General features: G+C 42.5%; 1 long non-coding RNA gene across 1 annotated transcript; it reads right to left on the bottom strand.

The window, feature by feature from the left end:
• Positions 1–20,269: 20,269 nt before the first annotated feature.
• Positions 20,270–21,470, bottom strand: LOC104857950. The gene is made up of 3 exons (XR_778999.3): positions 21,404–21,470; positions 20,535–20,670; positions 20,270–20,344 (listed from the first exon to the last, which is right to left on the bottom strand). It is a non-coding gene; the product is annotated as an uncharacterized LOC104857950 (long non-coding RNA).
• Positions 21,471–21,779: the final 309 nt, after the last annotated feature.

Below are 21,779 nucleotides of genomic sequence, written 5' to 3'. Positions count from 1 at the left end.
TTTAAGGAGTGTTTTGAGCAGGCTCCCTTATTCCATAGCATGTTAGGATTTAACCTTTAGGAGCCAACAGGATAATGGGAGAAGATAGAGATCGAGATACTTTTTGCCCTTGATCCCTCAATAGTGACCCTTCAGTGTTCATGAGAGATAAGTTTCAGGCCCATCCTCCCCCACTGATAAACTAGAACCATCAAATACTTAAACCCCCTTGTCGCAAATGGTGTGCCACTTGCATATAACCTACTCTCATGTTTCCTTATCCTTTACTTCATTTCTAGATTATTTATAATATCTAATATAAGGTAAATGTTTTGTAAATAGCAGTTATGCTATATTCTTTAGAGAATAGTGGAAATAAGACAAAATGGAGATAAAATAGTGAAAACAAAGTGGAATAGAATAAAATGGAAACACAATACAAGTCTGTACCTGTTCAGTACATGCTCATTTTTTTCACTCTTTTTAGTGTTTTTGATCTAGAGTTGGTGGAGTGCATGAATACAGAGCACGAGCATATCCCAAGCTGGCTGTATGAGGCTGTCGGCAGAGATGAGTGGCTGTTCAGAACTGGAAGTGACTTTAAAATCCCCATGTGTTTGCTACGATACAAGTTACACCCCTGCAACACTGTAATCACTTGTTGAAATACTTTTAAAAATCATGGCTGTCATTTGTCTCCTCAAAGAAACTGAAAAGAAGTAACAAACACCAGCTTGTGATTGGCTTCGTGTATTTACTATGCCCGTCAGTGTGTGTCTTTAACATTTCCCAAGGCTTGGGCATAGGACTTCATGGATGAAAAAGCAAATGGTAGTGGGACAGCGGTTAGACATGGCAATGCTCAAGAAGCCGGAAAGAGAAGGTGGAGAAATACTTTTCCCATGAGGCATTCCACTGACAGACTTGATGTGGCCCATACCCTGATCTATACTGGAATTTGGGGTTCTACCTGCTCATGGGGAGCTTCTGGGTTAAGAGTTGGACCCATCTGGCTTGTTTTGTTTTGAATGTGGTCTTCTAAAATGAAAACCCTTTTTCAGTCAGTGGACAGGCTTTTCCTTATGTGTATCCTGTATGCACAGCCCTCCCGTGCCTTCTGAGACCTATTCCCATGGCAGCCAAGAAACAATGGATAATGAACACCCATACACAACTAAATTAAAGGAAGAAGTTCCAGTGTTATACATTTCGTTGTTTTTTTTTTTTTTTTTTTTGGAACTGGGGAATCAAACTCGGGTCCTTGTGCTTGCGAGACAGGAAGCAGAACCACTGAGCTAAAATCCCCAGGCCCTAGTGTTATACATTTAGATGGGTGACTGCAGTGCACAGTAACCCATTATGTATCTTGCAAAAGACTAAAAGAAAAGAGATTACAAGCTCCAAATACAAAAAATCAATAAAAGCAGCAAAGTGCTACTTATCTTGGGCAGTACAATATAAATATATAAAATTATTTCATTAATTAATCAAAATAAGAAGTGTTCACTAAATTGATAAGACCAGGTGCAGCAAGAGAACCTCTGAAGCAGTGGTGAACAGTCCCCATCCGTTTATTCTCACACGTTGGCCTCATGACAAGCTGTTGCAAAGTTGACCAAATGCAAAAGAGTGATAGGCATTTGCATGAGGCTTTTGGACTGGATCTGGTACTGGAATAGCTTTGCATGCCTCTGATGTCCAGCAGTAGTAACCAATATCATCCCTGGAAATGCTGCATTATCTTGGCGTCCAAGCCCTGGGCATGCATTCACTCATGCTGGGAGGCCCTGGCCCCAGGTCAGAATCTCTGCCCAAGAGCACCGATTCCATCCCACTTCCTGACAGTTCTGAGCATCCAGCTGTGCCACTACTGAATTCCCAAGACTCTGATCCTATCTGGCCACACTCATTTCAGACAGAAGCTGATGTTCCTGTTCATCATGGCTGAGCTAAATCCTTAGTTCATTGGCAGATGAACTCTGTCTGAAGTCTGAAAAGCAGCTGAATGTTTGAACTTAAGTCACTTAGCAGAGTAGATGATTAGGAAGATCGTAAAATCTAGATGTACTGTCACCTCTGAGTTTGGCACAAGTCATTTCTCTGGAATATTTCTACCTAGGGCACAAACAGGGTAAAATGGTGTTGCCCTATGTTTAAACTCTCTTCTTCCTCCCTTTTGTAAAATCTATGACGTAGAAGCAGCCGCAATAGACCGGAAGGACTTTATTGATAGGTAATACATACACTTGTGCCAAATATTCTATTTCTGCCACACCATGAGGGTTATTTCTACTCACTCTTGAAGGGATTCTCCAAAAGCAGCTCCTTTGCTGTAAAAGAAACAGAGAGGGAAGGTGGAGCAGTGCGTTTGAGTCCTGCCACTGTGTGGGACAGAGCACCCGGTTTCGCCCAACAGTGTAACTGTGATTACAGGACATGTGACGTGCACAGTCATGACTGTGGAGAACTAGGTGAAATATTTCATGGGAAAGCTTTTCAATTTTTTGCAACTATTAAAACTGATATTTTCCCATACTTATTATAATTGCACTTTTGGTAGAAATTGAGGCTACAAAATACCAGAGGGCCTATTTTGTTCCATATCGCAGAAAGTGAAACATAAATGCAGAGAAGTGAAAGGAATTAGACACCGGTGGGCTTGGAGACATCATTATTTATGCATTTTGTGGGGTTGACTGGGTGAAAAGAATTAGTTTACCTCAGATTCCACGGCTCCCTAAAAGTCGGTGGAGATAGGAGTATTCATAGCTGAGCCTCAGCTTTTCAAGTCAACCACAGAAGAATTCCAGACTATTTTTTAGATCTTGACCTTTAATCTCCGATGGAAATGTGAGGAGACTCTTGACTTTTCCTTTGCCGTTTTGTTCTGACCGGGTGGCTGTGGCTGTATGGGCAGGGATGTTTCGTCTCCCCGGAGAAGCACACAGAGAAGGGCCCAGGCAGCAGCTTGCTGATCACCAGCTTGCCTCATTGCTGTTCTACCCCTAAATAGAATGCAAAATGCCATTTTATGCCTGAAACATAGCGACACAATATTTTTGTGGATTCAGTCCAATTTATCACATAAAATGAGGGCTAAGTAGATTACTCCAGAGCCAACCTCCCACAGAGCGACAGTGGCTCTCACCCGCCTTGCTGAGCTCACATTGCTGGGGACCCCAATCTCTCCAGCACCCACGTTTATTAAAGATGGATGAAATAGCTCCTCGTGCTGCCACCCAAACCTGAAATCGCTGCTGCTATGCACAATAACTGCCTAGTGCTCCTTATTCCTTTGCTTCTATCAATAATACATTAAACCACTGTTCTAAAAAGGAAACTCAGAGAAGAGGGGAAAAGATGATAATGATTTCCTGACAGATCTTGAACAAAAGGCTTTAATGTAGCTTTAACTAAGCTCGGCACACCGTGCTTAAGTGTGCAAGTGTCCTCCATTTCCCAGTCTCTTCAGACATGGGGAAGTCCCGCTGGAGGGTGAAGCAAAGAATCCAACAAGCCACCTCCCCGAAGCCTTGAATTCAAAATATCTGATGTTCAAGTGTGCATTTTCTTCGCGCTAAGAACTCTCCCTGTTGACGTTCGCTTAGAGAGGGGTGAATACCCGTGTTCTGTGACTAGAACTCACACTGTCCAAATTAGAATGTTTTATTAATCATAGTTCTAAAAGATATGGAACATTGGAGGGGGAGATCAAGGAATAAATAATACATACTCTTGAAATGGCCCTGAGATGAGTAGCTGTTCTCTTTATAAATATTATAAGCCTCACATAATCCCCTAGGTAAAGACACAGTATTCAACGCACATAATGAGGAACAACAAGAAAACAGCATTTTAACTTGAAGCCTCGGTTATGGTTTGTTCATCCTGCTGAAGCGCATTCCCTCGGGTCTGGTGAAGGAGGCAATCAGTTATCCCAAACAATAAATGATTATCCTGAGGCTGCCATCGACTCCCACTTGGTCATTATCGGTGATTAGATGATATCAGGTACGGGAGATAATCCATACACAAGGCAGTGTGCATCGTTTCAGTACTCTGTCTACTGCTTGCTGCTATCTCACCTTATAGCCAGGCTTATTTTGGGTGTATATGTATTTATACACTTTTTAAAACATTTACCTATAAAATAGAAACTGTTTCTGGAATTTGGGAGACATTTTATTGCATTTGTTCTTTAGTCAGAAATATCATGGCATACATGAACGCTGTAAAATTAATTGCACTAATTAGCAAATGTTATCAGTGACAAACTAACAGAATATTCTATTTTCTGCAGCTGTCACTGACACTTTATTTTATATAGAGGAAGAAAGAAAGAAGACTTTTTAAAGGACTTAACAGTGTGCCCAGCAGGTCATCTTGGTCCAGATTTGCCAGTGTTGAAACCGGACTAACTTTTGGATCAGTCGCTAAAATCAGAGCAGCACCGGGGTGCCTCATGTCCCTAGAACTCCCCCTGCCTGGCAGTCCTTACATCTCTGGCTGCAATTTTCGCACTGATCATCTCCTATTTCTCTGGCTAATTCTCTGCTGACATATTTCCAGCTGTCTTTTCAAGTAGAATGAAGCTGGAAGCTATATCTTCTTTACCACTGCTTAACCATTTTCTGAATCTGGTGTAGTGGCTTTACACGATGTCTTTATGATGTGGTAGGTCTTCAAAAAAGTTCAGTTGATTGATATTGGTTGATTGATGCTTTAATGACAAATCAATCTAAGGACAAGCATGAATTCTGTTTTTGCTTCCTCTCTGCAAAGACAGTGAAAAGCATACCTGATTCAATTACGTTCAAATAAAAATGACATCATCTAGTATCTCAATTCCTGACCTTGCTCGGATTACAAGATAACAACCTCATAAATTTCTCTTATAGAGAACCACACTTGTAGTGACAGAAATCTTGCTTCCTTTTACTAAACATTTCCAGCGCCTACTATAATCAAGTCACTAGATGCAAAAATATGGGAGAAATGGCAGTGATGCTCTGTGAAGAAAACAGATGCAAATATGACAGATTGAACACAGATACAAAGTAGAATGAAAGAAATTTTAAGCTCACAATAGGCTTAGTGTTGTCTGAAAGTGAAGGTCGTTACATACCTTATAAAATACACAGAGCTCCCCAAGTACAAGACAAGATTCTATTTCCTTTTGTATCCCAGTTCTTAGAAAGTTCTACAAAGAAAATTGCATTGTTGGACATTTATCCAAACATGGTGCTTTCTGAAGTTATTTTTTGCTCTACAGCCAGTATCTGTCTCCTATAGCCAATCTACATAGCATTAACAGACTTATGTACATATTTTCCTTCTCACTGTGACAGAGAGGAGTGGGAATAATACATGAAGGTCAAGAGGCAAATGTTCTTTCGAAAAATTTTAGCCTAATAAGACGTTTAGTAATTAAAGAAGTAAATTCAGAAATTTAATAATACTCTACACGTTTTACATTTTAAAATACATTATTTTTAAATAAATTGGGACTTTCACAAAAGTCAAAATATAGACATGTTGAATGAATGGTTAAATTGGTGAACATTTCCCTTTTTGTTTATTAGAGACAACAACAGCAATGGGCTTGAAATGATTGCAAAAATCAAATGGACTTTATGTAACACACCGCTAAAAATGCACAAATGGCCTGAGAGAGAGGCCTGGGAGAGAGGCGTGGGTATATTTCTGAAAACAGTGGAGCCGGGTGTTTAGGTGTTCCTGCCCTACCCTCTCCCAGCTCTTCCTACTGAGTGTTGTATGGGATTTGATTGAAGTATTTCTCTCATCTCATGAGCGAATGTGTATTTGTGATTCCAAGCAAGGGTGTCCTTCCCAGGTCACGGGGCCACCAAGGCCAGAGCAGCACCAAGCTGATCTCCACAAGCTTCTTCGCACCCCACTTTGTAGACCTGTATGGAGATCACTGTCAGCTCAACAAATCCCCAAGTGATTTGCTCTGATATAAAGTGAATGCTGTGGGATCAGAAGAATCATTCCCAAAACTCTTCTCAAAGCCTGCTTGAACTGTGTCAAATGGGGCCTTGCTCTATGAGTATTAGTAATGCGGCTGGCCACTCCTGCTCATGCCCTGGTGGTGCAGGGCAGCTAAGGATGTACTGCAGCCTCCCGCAGCATGCAACCCTCTCCCATCTCACAGACTTCTTTTGCCTTTCTAGGAATTTTTTCATTACTGCAGCAAAGAGACGAAAGAAGAGAAGCCAAGACCAGTTTGGGATCTATACCAGCCAGGAAATTTCAAACAAACACAAGTTTCATCTCATTGGGAGTGTGGGTAACGTGTTTCCTTTGACCAAGTTAGAAGACCTCCTTGCTCCTAGCTTGCTCAGCTAGGAGATGATGCCTTGTGGATTCTTGTGAGCACTGAATGGTCAAGCCTACCGGAAGGGAAGGGAAGGGTCAAGAACATTCCCTGCCCCGTATGCCACATCCAACATGCCTTAATTAGGCCAGTTTTATGACTGCTGAGAGCACCTTGTGGAGTTGGAGACCCCCGCGACGTTGCTACAGAACAGCAGACAGAAATCCCCGAGGCCCCGAAGGCTGACTTGGCCAAGTCCCCGGCGTCACTAGGCAGCATCAATGAGGCCACGCACTGTAGCCCTGTCTTCTCCCCAGAACTTTACTGACCCCTGCAGCCAACACAGATCTCTTGCCCCTCTGCATTGCTGGGATCTGCACAACAGCGCTTCAGAGCGTCTTCTTGCTGCTCCGGGTTCTTCTCTGCTGTTCTCCCTGGACCATGCGGTCATGTCAGTCCTTGTTTTATAGAAAAACCTTACTGCCTCGACTCGCGCACACAAGGGGTATACTGAGCTTGTTAAACCAGTGCCTTAAGGTGTGTGTGCGTGTGTGTGTGTGTGTGTGTGTGTGTGCGCACGTGCACGGGGTTGAGGGACTATCGTCTCTCCTGACCGATCTGGAGTGGACACACAGATTTGGGCCGGGACAGCACAGTCGATCCACAACTGCTCCCTGTTAGCCTCCTTGCCATGACACGTAGACTTAGCAATCCCTGAAGGGGTTCTAAGAACTATATAAAGGCCAGAAAGACTCAGTAACAATGGCTAAACACAGTTTTAGAAATATCTGTATGTAGTTTTCCAACTCAAGCATAGCAACATATTTAGCAGTCTAAAAATTCATGCTGGAAGCGTTCGGCGCCGCTCCTTCCATCGCTAAAGCCCCGAAGAGGCTTTCAAATTATATTATTTCATTCTATTTTTGATACAGTATTTCTCTTTCTTCTAACTAAATTCTGCGCTGAGAAGCAAGTACGTAAAGAGGAGGGGACGGGAAATGCGCAGGCGCGGAAGGAGGATGGAGAGCGGTCCCACCCCAGGCGGGGACCCTGGGACGTGACTAAGACTCACGCACACACCGCCTTCTTCAGCCTCTGTGTCTCGGTGCACTCTCGGGATCCACGGGCCTACGCCTGTGGGGAGGAAGCGTGGCCGAAGGTCACGGGCTGGAGTTCAAGTCTTGCTTCTGCCACATGTGAGGAGATGATAGCTCTCCTTGTGACACCCCCAGACACAACACAGAGACAGCGACACTGGATCCATTGTTCTATGGACTGTGGCAATTAGCAAACAGGGAGAACAGGCCCGGCAGGTCTTGCTCTAAGGCAGATGCCCTGGCTCCCTCTGTTTCCCACCACCGGTGCTCCGTGGAAGTTCGAGGGACCCAGGCCCTCACAGGGAGGCACAGGACGTCCGTTGCTGTGAAGCCCATGCTGACGCCCGCTGCTCCCATACAGGGACTCCGGGCTTTTCTGTGGCGACTTCCCCGCAAGGCTTTCATAATTTTTAATGTTTACTTATTTATTTTTGGTACCGGGGATGGAACTCGGGTCCTTGACCTTACAAGGCAGGCAGCGGCACCACTGAGCCACATGCTACCTCCCGGCCCTAACCGCAAGGTTTTCAGACTCGGACCAGAGCACAGCAGCGTTCCCTGGTTGATAGTTGCTGCTCTGACTTAACTCTCTCATCCTGAAGGAGGCTCTCAAGGTCATGCTTTGCATTTGTAAGTTTGCTTAGTTATTGAGTTTTATTTTTCTCGTACTTCACATTTTATATTTCCCTGAAAATACTCCTATATTGATGATGAGCCTGGATATAAGAAAAAAGTTCGTTACCAAGGCAATGGGAACCAAATAGGTTTTCTTTTGAAAATTTTCTTTATTTTATGAAAAAAAATCATAATCAAATAATAAGTGAACAACAATAACTATTATACTATGTATCATTATCTCCAAAGTAGTTACTCAGTAAAGAACACTAAACAAAAAGATTCATTTTTACATCTGCCCAAGGTTCTAAAGAACCTTAACTGCAAAAATGATGGTGCCTCTTTTTTTGGGGGGGGGTTGAGACAGGGTTCTCACTATGTAGTTGAGACTGCCCTGGAACTCACTATGTAGCCCAGGCTGGTCTCGAACTCGCAGAGATCCTCCTTCCTCAGCCTCCCAAGTGCTGGGATTACAGGGGTGCACCACCACTCCTGGCTGATAGCGGCTCCTGGCACGTTCCTAACCTGGGCTTCCGCGGGATGGCCAGGGACGCCCCACAGGAGAGGAGGTGCCTAGCGAGGTCGGAAACAGATTGTGCCCTCACCACGGAGGGTGGTTTCAGGGTGGAAGCAGAACAGTGTGTCGCTGCCTCTGCTCTCGGACAGGACTCAAGGCGCAGTCCCTCGCTCTCTGAAGTGCCAGAGCGCTGAGTGATTCCGCTCTCCCCAGAGCGCAGCTAGCTCCTTCCTCCTGAGAGCTCCAGGCTGGCGGCTCCCTGGCGGGATCTGAATGAGTTCTCGCAGGAGGCTGTAAGTATACCGAGCCTACCTTTCTTGCTCCACTTGCCTCAATAGTCTGGACTCGCTCTGACAGGTTTTCCTACTGTGAGTTCACTTTTGGGGTCTTGCTCGGTCCTCTCTGAAATCTGATCACAGATAGCTCAAGTGTAACTCTGACCCAGGGTACAGGAGAGAGAAAGGGAGAGGCCCCGTTCCCTTGTCAGGTGTGTCTGCCGTCAGGTTGGGTCCAGCCGAGGTAGGATTTTCTACACTCGATTTGAGTGTGCAGAAGCAGCGGAAAACCTCAGCCTGCACGTGCCACGGCCAGATTTTCCACTTCAGAACCAACTTCTTCACACACAACATCTCTATCATGCCATTTTCTGGTTTTGCTCTTACCCAGACACGTGTAAAAACCATACGATAACACTCAAAAGTAGATCTGTATTGAGCAGAAAAATATTCCAGGCACTGTATCTGTTTCCTTAAATGCATTTCTACTTTTCCATCCTCAAAACTGTTCTATGATGGGAACTTCACAGATAAGTGATAGATACAGAAATTCAAATTTGAAAAAAGCTAAGCAATAACTGTATCTATTGTTATGGTGCAGTGACAAGCCTGGGACATTTCCTGACGTTTTTCTGAAAGACTGTTCCTTACTCTGTGAGGGTGATCTTTCTTGTGCCTGCGGCATTTGTAAATTCTTTTTGCAATGGCTCCTTCTAAGCTATCCCTTTAATTTCACATATCAGGAAACGTGAGAGCATGTAAATGTACTGGAAACACCAAGAGGGATGATACCAATTTGCCACGGTTGTCACTTTTGAGTGGTGCTCAAACTTTGGTATACAGCGGAATATCCTGGAGGATTTGTAAAGACAGAATCCTGAGCCCCATCCTTAGATTTCCGGTTTAGACGGGTGGGGCCCTCAGAACTTCCATTTCAGACCAGTTCCCAGGTGAAGCGGATCAACTGAACGTGGGACCACTCTTTTGAATCACTTCTGAGGATACAAAAGGAAAAGCAGTCACCGTCATGACGTGGTATTCACCATATATGTTCAACGATTTTCGTAAATGGAGGGTACTTTCAAGCGATGGCTTTTTATGCTCATTCAATGTACAACACATGAGGCCTGAACAGGACACATAGCAAATGCTTACTTAGGGATTGTTAATAGATGAACTGCTTTGTATCTGCCAGCCTGGACTCTTAAGAGCTTCTGGGTGAGGTTCTCTTCCCAGTGTGTCCAGTGGATAGTTGTGCGGGGACTTAGAGTAGCCCACAAAGTGTGTATGACTTCTACCCTATTTCCTTCTAAAGTCCAAAATGGAAGTTTTCTGCCTTTCTGCTGTTTGCCAGCCTGAGGCTCTGCTGGGAGTGAAAAGGGAGGGAGGGAGCCATTGCCGCAGGGGCCTCCCCCACCAGCCTGGTGCCTCCTGCTCTGTTGTTTGCAGAAGTGAGGAGTGGGCAGGTGGCTGTCCTGCGCCCACCCCCAGCCGTCCATCCTATTCCCTCAGGCACCCGTCTTCTGACTGCAATTTGCACCTCACCCAGGTGTGAAAACCTTTCCTGGGGAGAGGAAGATGCAGGCCACTGTCAGCAGCAGGGCGAAGGCACTACCCCTCCTTGTTACGGGGAAGGGAGCCTGTGGCCCGGCCTCTGATTCTGCTCAGACACTTGAACTATTCATACTCTATTAGACACATATGAAGGAAGGAAATTGGACTTTCTCGGGTTTCAGATGTATCAGCGGGGAGGTACGGCTGAAAATTAATTCCCTGACACAGACTGATGAAGCCAGCCATCTCCTGAAACACTGAGATATGTTTCATATTTTTCATAACACATGATCTCAACGTTGCACAATTTCCCTGTTCAAAATGCTGATGTTTCCACAATGGGACCCTAAAGCTTTTATTTTCTTGTTAATTAATCAAAATGTCAAGAAATTGGTCAGTGTATTGAGCAATGAAAATAATCTAATAAAATGTTTATATCTTATAAAGAAGGCAGAATGTCATTGAGCAATAAAATGCAAGATAATCTAGTGCACTATTAGATCTAGAGTAGCTATAATTAGAAATTAAAGCTGTCTTCTTGCAGTCATTTTATTTTTCACTACTTTTTTATATGTGATCTTTCTTTATCTTCCCTCCTCCTCCCTTATACAAGTATTGGTTTGAGCATTGGTAGGAATTCCAGATTCACTCCTGATATAAAGATAGATGAGTAATTTTATATGTGATTTTATATTGCTTTTATTTCATTTCAACATATTATACAAAGGTAGCAAGCACAGTCTCTGGATGTTAAGTCTTAAGTGTCATTTTTAATTCATAGTCCATAGAGAAAGTTCTTGTATCATTCTTATCTTTGGTCCCCGTAGTTGAGAAGCTGTACTGGCTGCTTTATCTCAGATGGTTGTTTTGGTGGAGAAATGGCTGGTACGTTAGAAAACTTCGAGGCCTACAGACTAGATGAATCTGTAACTCTGTTGTTGCTACTGGGTGACTATACTTACTCATATTCTACTTTGTAGCAGAAGCAATCATGTAATCAGGATGATTAAGATCCATCACAAGGATTGCAGGCAGAGGGTGCTCGATATATTGACTGAGAGATAAGACTGAAAGCTTTAATGAGAATTGGCAGGATTCTTCTGATTGTGTGTGGAAAAGAAGTAATTGGGAGCTCTCTATGCTACGGACACCTGACATCGGTAAAGACTTCCAGAAACTAAGAAAAATACATTAGACTGAAAAAAGCAGAAACAAAGAATAGACAAGACACACAGGTCACAGACATCCTCAAAATGCAACTCAAATCCACTCCAGTTCCAGTAAAAAGGAAATTCACACATACACACATTTCCCCCTAAAAACCCATCCTAACTGAGGACAGTATGGGCTCCTTTGTGTATTTCTGGTCAGATTGGCTGGTCCACTCAAACCCCTTCCAAAACTCCCAAGAGATTTGTTTAAAGCCCAGAAAGTGGAGTAACCACAGAGGTTTATGCGTCTGGCAGCAGTCCCCCCACACAGAGGAATCACATTATTAAAAATCAAACCTGGTAGAGTAAGTGAAGGAAGCTACAGCTTTGGGAAAAGTGAAAGGTGAGCACATCAGGCTCCACGGCGGGTGCTGTGGAGAGCAGCTGTGTGTGAGACAACGCCTGTGTTGTGCTGAGGAACGGAAACGTGGCTGCTACCCAGGGATCTGATTCGACTGCGCTCCCTCTGTGTGAAAGGATCACGGCGAGAACCAAAGAACAGGGGTGATGACATCGAATTCTGAGAAAACGCCATCCTTTAAAATACATTCAGAAAATAAAGCACCTATTCATGTGTATGAACATGAACGCTTGCAGTACAATAGCTGCAAAAGGTTTCCAAGTCAAAGACCTCTTCAAGCATCAAGTCCCATTTGCCTGGAGATCTGCATGTGCTGGAAGGAGTTCTAGTCTTCCTCTTGCTTTTGCAAGAAGGAGAAAGCCAGTTGGATGTTCTCTTCCTTTGGAAGTGGTCTGTCATTGAATATTGTCCTTGTTTTCCATGCAGCTTGTTAGTCCAAAAATAAGCACAAAGAATAATAAGAATAATACGAATTTGAATTATATTGAAACACCAGATCAACTTTTCTGAATCTGTCCATCTGTTTTGCGCTAGACATGCAACACTGTACTTGGATGCTGAAGCAAGAGTATAAGAACAAATCCCACATCTTGGGCTCAAGGAATGAATGTTATCTTAAGATCTGTGCAAATATTATAAAATAGAAGGAGTACCACAGCATTTAATACACTCAGAGCTCATTGTAAAAGTCCATAAGACTTACTGCGAGACTTACAAAGGCTGGCAACAGAAGAGGCTTCAGTTTAGTGAACACTGGGTTTACCGAATACCAATCATTTTCTCTACCTGAAAACATAGAGATGTGTCAGTCACAACCTTCTTCTCTGCTTGCTTATGAATCTTTAAGGAAGGATATTTGTCCAAATCTGAAAATGAAAATAAAAACATTGCTCAAGAGGCAAGCTATTATATTTACATGAAGAAATTGGAAATGGGTTAATATTAACTCCATTCTGGAAATAAGGGGACTGCACCATTTTAACCCTAGTACTGATTCTCTAAATTACCTGTCATTTTTTTGTGACTCCCTATTGAACACTGGGAAGTGGAAGGGCTGAGTTAGCTTGGCTTGGTAACTGATGCAGCTTTCTCTCCAAGGCTCTTTACACATCTTTTTCCCATAAGACATTCTAGAATGGTGCCTTTTTTACTCAAGAAAACTTTCGTTCACAAGGCGTGAGAACTGCAGAGAAAGTGCTTGGAAATCTCACTGGTGTGGAAACTAAGACCTACTATTACTCTTTATTTTACTGTACTTGACATGCCAATGAAGTGCTATTAAGGACTATTTCTCAGAGAAGTAGAGTCTTCATGCTTGGCTGATGGATCAGGAAAGGTTTCACTGAGTGACTGGAGTTTGAAAAGAAATTAAAGACAGAGCGAGATTTCAGTGGAGAAAGCAGACATTCCATTTGCAACAGAGTAAGTGAGTAGAGATAAAACATTATGGGACATGAGAGGAAGAGTTTGCAGCTGTATTTTGTAAGAATGTAATATGTTTTGACAGAAAAGAATGAGGCAAACCCTGAAGTAAAAGAGCCACCACATTTTGGAAAGCTTCAAATGCTAAGATATATGTTAAATTCAATAGACACTAGAAGAGTTACAGACTATTTTATTAGAGTACAGTGATGTGCTTGAAGTTTGTCTTAGCAAAATGAATACAGTTATCATATGGAATTATCATCTGCGATATATTAAATACTGCATGTTAAAGAAATCAAATAATGGGCTATTAAAAAAGCCCAAGGCAAAATACAATAAAAGATGGAATTAATAAGATGGCAATGACAGGGGAAGGAGTAAACAGATGAGATCAAAGAATCCTGCTTGGCTTAACACCTATGATTTGGAATACAGGGAGTGAGTGCCTCTAATGAATAAAATGGAAGAAAGAAGGGTGAATGAATAGGATTTCAAAAATATGTTCTGATTAATTAGAAAAATGTGGGTACCATTACCCAAAACTAAATCAGCCGGAGGAGGAGCTGATCTGTGGCCTGATGGCAAACCTTTTAGAGTTTTCAGTGATACAAACATCCCACTGACGCATGGGTGTCCCTGGTCTCCGTGATGGATGTTTCTCCACTGGATGTTTAAGCAGCAAGAGTGTATTATTTGCAAAGCCATATTTTAAAATGATGAATCTTATGGTAATAAGAGGATGGATTTAAGAAGGTAAATCTTTTTAATGGTAGGTTGTCATTGTCAAATGCTTCCAAAGGACCATCCTGACATGGCAGGATAAACAGGAAGTAGTGGGGCATCAGAGCCAATGGTGATGAGGTGTGGCTGTAGAATTAAAAGGACCTGGGGTCTGGAAAGTGGCGATAGATGTTAAGAACACAGTTGAGGGTGTGGAGTTTATATATTTTAAATATGGAAGTGGATTTACCCAAAAGAGCAGCAATCCTCACCAAGTCTTCTGGGAGGCCAGGAGGGGAGCACTCCAGGTGTTTTCACTAAGGGCCCCCCATCATCAAAGGATAAAGACAAAAAAGACACATAGTGATAAAGAAATTTTAATAACTGGAAGGAAATGATAACACTTTTCAGCTTACAGAACTTGAGTACAATTACCTGACATCTATTTTTTAAGAAAGAGAAGGGAAATTTAATTGAATGTGCAGTTAGACATCTATCAAAATGAATTTTCTTTAAAAACCTCATATAACAATATCCCATTTCTTTCTCAGCATAATGATTTCTTACCAACAAAGCCTGTCAGTGTTTCCTAGAAGCAATATTGAAGTGACTTCTTGCTGGAGATTCAGCAAATGAACTTTTTCTGCTCCCAGACTCTCTCTCCTCATTAGGCTAGTTAGAAACCCGCCCGAGGCGCCTAGCTCTTCGTCTTCCTGAAGGATGCTAAGTGAGGAGAAGCTAATGGACACTTTAACAGTTAGGGGGCTTTCGATTCAATCCCTGGAAGCCCGGCAGTTTGTTCGCAGCCCTTTCCCTAGAGCAGCAATCATATGGACAAATACGATGGTTAAATACGGGCTGGAAGGGAAATAGTATTTTTTTCCCCTCATGACTAATGGAGATATTTCTTACAAACAGGAAATAATTTGTGAAGGTTTCCAACAAGGTGGGACCCGCACTCCTCCAGAAGACCTCTCCCACAAGACTGTCCTTCGATCAGTTTGCTACTTGTGAGAAGAAAAGAGGGAAGGAAAAGTCTTCTCCAGTTGCAGCTTTGGGCTTGGGCATGCAGCCCCTCACTATGGGTCATGGCCTCACATAATTTCCCTTTTTAAAAGCCACATATAAGCAACTACTGATAGGAAGAACAGGCCCCCAGATAGTTTGGATTTCAAACGAAGCAAAGTTGGTAAGAACCTGTGAATGTGAGACATGCTTTCATGTAAATGTTCATTATCTGAGAATGGAGGTAGTTCACCCTTCCCCAATTACGTTAACTTTCTCTGATTCTACTGTTAAACCTTTGTGCCTTCTTATGCTAAGATCAACCCTTAAATTGGTCAGTAACTGCTCTCTGATTGTCAGTGTCTCCTCTCTTACTCGAACAAGTTGGAAGGCTTCTGTTTTTCCCCAATCATTTCTCTTTCTTGCATTTTCTAGTTCTCCCCTGACAAGCCAGCACAGAAGCTCTGATTTTACAATTCCTGATTTCATTCTGAATCTGCAGGCTAAATTTACCTTGGGAAAACATTGGCTTGATGTTGCAGATGGTTTAGATGCAATAATCCACAAGTGTCTAGACATTCAAATCAGGTCAGGGGAAAAAAAATCTATTCTTTGAAATTTATTTAGCAATCCCAGACATAGATTTGGAGACCGTCTTCCACAGGCAACTGCAAGGGAAATTTGTTCTGGTTCTATACATGAACTGAAGAGGCAAGACCCAGGTTGACAGAGCATTTTATACGTAAGGTCTTTTTTAAATCTTCGAAGGTGCTCTTGCACATTTGGCTGGAGCATAGGCGACACTGTGATTTACCCCAAACTGTAGGAAACCAAAAAGCATCCTCTTAAATTATTTGGGGCCTAGCATAACCACCTCCATATTGACCTGTCTGTTACCCCACAAGCAAAGACATGCCGTTGCCTGTAGTAGCGGCCTTGCTCAACAAATGACCTAATCTGTTACATAGCAACTGTATCCCATCGTGATTGTTATTATACAATATGTTCCTCTTTATCATCTTGTGGTTAGCTACTTCCTCTTACAATTTTGTGGTTTTTGCCTTTCTATACTACTTGTGTCTGCAAATAAACGAGACCTTGACAAGCCTCTGCTTGGTCTCCTTCTCTCTGCGCCTCTTTTGTCCCATTTCCAGGTATCTCCCCTTCTGGAGCTCTGCTAATTACAAGCCCTGCTGGCCGGGGCACCAAACAACTGCCATCTCTGGGAGTCAGAGGAGGAATGGAAACAGGAGCTGCCTCGACAGGGAGTTGGAGCTCAAAATTCAATACTGACTGGGGTCACTTTCTCCAGAATGTTACCTCGGGGTTCCTTGGAGTCTGTTGACCGCCCCTTCCCCCGGAGAACTATGCCGTATTCTGGGCGGGGGCAGAAGCTTGGTGCTGTAAGATCCAGCTCGCGTCTCCCAAGACGCCAGGGCAGTCGCGTGCCTCCTTGTTCCTCTGGCCGCGGGTCCTGACATAATGCCCCACATCCTAGCAGAGTAACGCGACCAAGTGGGTCAGGCCGGCGATGCTGCTCACCAAAAACACGGCATCTCCGCCGAAACCAGACCCGCTTTGGGCAGAGACGCTTCCTCGAAGGCACGGGCGTCACCCTCGTCCACACCCTTCGAGCTCCGTGGGGCTCTGCGGGCCCCGCCAAGGCCAGACCGTGGGCACGGAGGAAATGCAGCGTCCAGGCGACCCCGAAAGACGCCGCGCCCTAGAGGGCGGCTCCAGGGTGCGGACTCGGAGCCCTCTGGGGCTCACAGCGGCGGCAGGCGGTGGTCCGGACGCCTCACAGTGCCCCGCAGAGGCTCCTGAAGGGCCCAGCTCAGATCCTCGCCGCCTGAGGCAGCCGCGCACTCCTCACGCGTGCCAGCCGCCCCTCCGGTCAGGCACGTAAGAGCCGCGTCAGAGCTCCACACAGAAGGGAGCTTCGTACACAGATGTGTCCGCCGATTGTTGGACAAAAGGAGAGGACACGCTGCTGAAAGTCGGCGCTACCTGGAGCTCAGAAGGAGGACGAAGCACGTACTCGTCCGCTCTCAGGACGAGAGAAGCAGAATTGGGAAAGTGAAATCAATTCCTCGCTCCAACCCACAGGTGCTATTGGAGCCCCAACTTTTCCAGCATTTGTCTTCTATTCTGCTGCAAGGAGAATTAACAACAATCCAGCTGATAATTGAGCACAAAAATATTTTCCAAGGATGGCCTGCTGGCACACACCTGTAATCTCAGCACCCAGGAGGCCGAGGCAGGATTGCTGCAAATTCCAGGCCATCCTGGGCTACTACATAGTGAGTTCAAGCCCAGCTTGAACTGCAGAGTGAGACCCTGCATTAAAAAAAAAAAAAAAAAAGAGAGAGAGTTTAGGGGTCCGGGATTTAGCTTAGCGACACCGCGCCTGCCTTGCAAGTGCAAGGTCCTGAGTTCGATCACTCGTATCGCAAAAAAAAAAAAAAAAAGAAAAAGTTTAAAAAATATACTTTTTGGCCTCTGAACATTTAAAATAGAGAGAAGTGGACAGCGGACGAGCATGAGGTATTATACAAGCAGACGATGCTTTGCATGTGCTTCAGTCCCTAAAAGGAAAGTGAGCGAGGCACGGATTTGGAAAGTTAAGGAACTTATTTGAGTCTCAAAAAGAGTATTCTGCATCAAGATATTTTCACTGTGTAAGGCATAAATGCCTCATATTAATCATGGCTGGGAAAGGAGGCTCTTTTATTGCCACAAGACTACCTTATAAATTTATTTTTAATCACTGCAGTATTATTTATTTAGTTAGTTATGTTTTATTTTTTTATTTTATTTTTTGGTACCGGGGATCAACTCAGGTCTCTGCGCTTGCAAGGCAGGCGGCGGCAACACTGAGCTAAGTCCCAGGCCCTTCACTGCAGCATTTTTTAAATAATATTTATTATTTTCCCACATATAAACTAATATACAATATTAATATGATTGAGAAGCTGGGTGTAGATTCAAGAGTAACCCTATTTTTCTGCTTTTCTTTCCACCAGACGTTAATGGAAATTATAGAAGTTTGTTAGTAAAATTTTCACATATTTTCAAAATTTTAAAAAGGGTACAAAGCAGAAATTTTTAAATCCAGAAAGAGAAAGAGACATTGGATGAGCTGGGAAAATATGAGCGTCTTCAATTCTGTGTCTGTGTGCGTGTGTGTGTGTGTGTGTGTGTGTGTGTGTGTTAATTTTGAGAATCAAATAATGATGCCAAAATTTCTTTCACTTTCTGTAGTAAATGGTCTTTAAGGGAGATTATTCTTTAAAAACTAGCTACAATTTTATGTTGTCAAATGTTTCTAGGTACTTCTTTTTTATTTAGTTATTCAACTGAAGGAGGTCATTCTGAAGTTATGCTTGGTAGTACATAGTTGTGTATGGGGACATAATTCACTGAATCTCCTTTAAGCTATTGCAGCTTCTAAACTCGTTGTTGAATGGTCAGTGGTTAGGTACTATTACTTACTAAATTTCCAATATCATGAATTCTGAGGGAACTACTTTTGTTGGGTTGTGTTTTGGGGGTGGCATAAATAGTCTCTAAGCATTTTAAAGAACTCATGAGAGGGAGCTAAGGAATGTACATTTAGTGCCTTGGCAGAATTAATGCATGAGAATCTAAAAGTTATAGACTATCTCTCTCCTACAGGCCCCCATCTAAACATTTCTGTTATCAGCCAGGAGTTTGACTTAGAATCCCAGACCCACAGAAAATGTACGGAGTGATGTCCAATAGAGGAGAGAGAAACAGGTTTCCAGTAGCAAAATAGCCCAGGATACTTTGGTGATCATTTCCCATCTAGTGAAAACTGTATGGAGGTGGAGATATGGAGTTTGATTAATCCCCCAATTGACTTGTACATTTATCATCACAATGAAAATGAATAGATATATACAATCATTTTTTTTTCTTTTTATGCAAATTCTCTCTTAGAATCACAAGCATGTACTGAATGGGTAAATTTCTTCCTAGGTCCTCATAGACTTTTCATTAATAATCTAACTTCCAGAATCATTAACACCCAGCATTCATTGTGCATTTTTACACTTACATTTATTTCAATAAAATTATGCTACGTAGTAGCCACCTTTTTAACTCTAAAGCACAGAATAGATATTACAATCATTCTGAAGATGCAGAATTTTCATCTTAGAGCAGTCTCACAATTTTAATCAGTTTTTCAATGATTAAGTAGCATGTAAAGCAGTGGATAAAAGATATAGATTGAGTCTGTATATTTCCAAAGATTGTCATTTCCATTTGTTTCTCTTTTAAATTTTATTTTTCACCATAGCTCATAACATTAATATGGGTAAGCAGACAAAGGAAAGACTAGTTGAAGAAACATTCAGAATCACAAAATCCCATAACAATCAGAAGAACTCTAGTTTCCCTAGAAAGTAGAGCATGTGTATAGCTGTGGTACAAATGAAACAACGATAGTGAAGATATTACGTTGCCAGCTATAATCCCCCAAATAAAGTTACCTGTGCTTGCATTTGTGGGAGTTGAGTGCCATTAAATTGACTGATTTTTGTAATCTAGGGATATGTGCTGTGTAGCTTAGAGTGGATAAGATTTTAGGAATGATGAGGCAAAAAAAAAAAAAGAAATGATAAGGCAAGTTTAGAATATTTGTGACTGGAAGCAAGTTGTGTATGGAATAAAATTAACAGATTGAAGGAAGTTTTTGATAATAGAGCTGAGCACAGTGCATTGATTTATATATTGTTGGCTTATTATATAAATTGTGTTAAACATTATATTAAACAAAGTAAGAAGTACGTAGGTTCTTATCTTTTAAGTAAAATGATGAGGCTCATTTTAGAAATGCTGAAAGTGAGATTATACATCACACAGGAGAAGATTTCTAATAAAGAAGTTCAGATCAGACCCATCAGGTCACTGCGGGCAATGCTCCAGAAGGTTCCAGACTGAGGTGTGACTGTGTCAAGTGTGTGGTCATTGCTCACACATTAGTTAAACTGCACTGGATTGTGTGAATGTGCGCTCAACTGAACAGGGTCACCTACCTGGATGGAGAGCTGTCAAGTAATTGGAAGCGCCCAGACAGTTAAGTTGCGGAGTTACAGATGATCTGGTGGAGCCGGAAGGAGTCACATGGGGCCAGGGGAGGGAAGACTCTCAAAAGAAATGGGAACTCAATGGCCAGTATGGCAGCCGGAGCTCTGAGGATTCTGGCATGCATGAGTGGTGCAAACTGTACAAATGATATGAATTTAACAGAGACAGAAGAGAACACGGTGTTGTATTTGAAGTGCTAGCTGAATATCTACTATACTAAATACTCCAACTATAGCATTAAAATTCCTTTACATGCGTAAGTGTTTGCAGCTTACAAGATGGAATGTGCCCGGTGCTCAGGCAGTACGGAAATGGGTAGAACTCACCCTGGAGAAGTTCCCATTTTTCTAAGTGATATAGAACAGCTCACACAAAAGTGAAAGTGTCTAAGAGAAGACAACAGCTCTGCCTTTTCCCCAGCCATGTTCTCATTCCTGTGGCAGATCTTGCTTTCTTCAGTTCCTGGACAACGAATAAGACCAAGAGATTAACTTCTTTTGCAGAATTTTTAGCTCTATGAGGTCAGGGAGGGTGTTTGTCTTGTTTATGCTATTTTCTAACCTCGTAAAGGTTAGAAATGGTTTCTCTGTGACATATTTTTAACGAATTAATGGATATGTGCATGGATTAATAAATCCCTCACCCCTGCTTATGTGAAATATGTCTTTACACTATCGTCTTCTTTTTTAATTGTATATACTCATATACATATTTATCCTGTTTTAATCGTTACTGGAGAAAAGCTAGTAAGAGCCTAAGCTCTCCTGCCCTTGGTGTGCTCTTTTAACATCATATCAGCTGCCCAAGTACCTTAAAAAAAAAACCAATAAAAGATACTCTTAGATTCTTTTGAAAGATAGAAAAATGCAATTTTCTTCACTTTCTCAAAATGATACTGGTTTTGAAAATATTAGACTTCTGACCAACTTCTGAATTCAGAGCTAAAGAGCTGCCTCTCCATTGCTTCCCACATGAATATAATGTGACTTGATATTGTTCACCAGGCTCAGATAAATGGAAAGTTATTTGCAGTTGGTCTGAGAGGTATGTAAGGGCTCTTTTTGGAGAGTTGATCAGGTTATGCTAGACTTTGAAGTCCTTGGAGTCCCCATAACCACCCAAGTACATCAAATTATTTGAGAAGGTGATGAAAAACTTGTTCTGATTAAACCGAGACCGTTCTCTGACTTCTTACACCTTCAGACAGCTTAAGAGCTAATGCAGACTGCACATGTCTCTTCCTGAAATGTTCTCCCTCTTAGCTGTTATATGAAAGTGAAAGCACAGTTCTGCGATGTAAGGAGAAATCTGTGGTTTCTGTGGAAACAGGAGCATTGTGACACAAACCTCTGGAAGGCATCTTATTTCACAGATTTCCCAATTGATTCCTGCCATTGTATGAGTCTGGGCTCTTTATCTCTACCAAACTTGGTCTGGAAGTCTTCTGTGATTGTCTCCTGAAAAACTAGCACTCCTTCATTTGGAGCACAGATGCCAGAATTCTGAACACACATTTAAGAATTAGTGTGCATTAATTGGGTAAATGCGAGGCTAAATTTGCACATTTAATA

This window comes from Fukomys damarensis, unplaced genomic scaffold, assembly GCF_012274545.1.
Source record: "Fukomys damarensis isolate Sample0158 unplaced genomic scaffold, DMR_v1.0_HiC HiC_scaffold_2, whole genome shotgun sequence".
Lineage (NCBI taxonomy): Eukaryota > Metazoa > Chordata > Mammalia > Rodentia > Bathyergidae > Fukomys > Fukomys damarensis.
The sequence above is the reverse complement of the archived record's forward strand: the minus strand, read 5'-3'. Positions and strand labels throughout refer to the sequence as shown.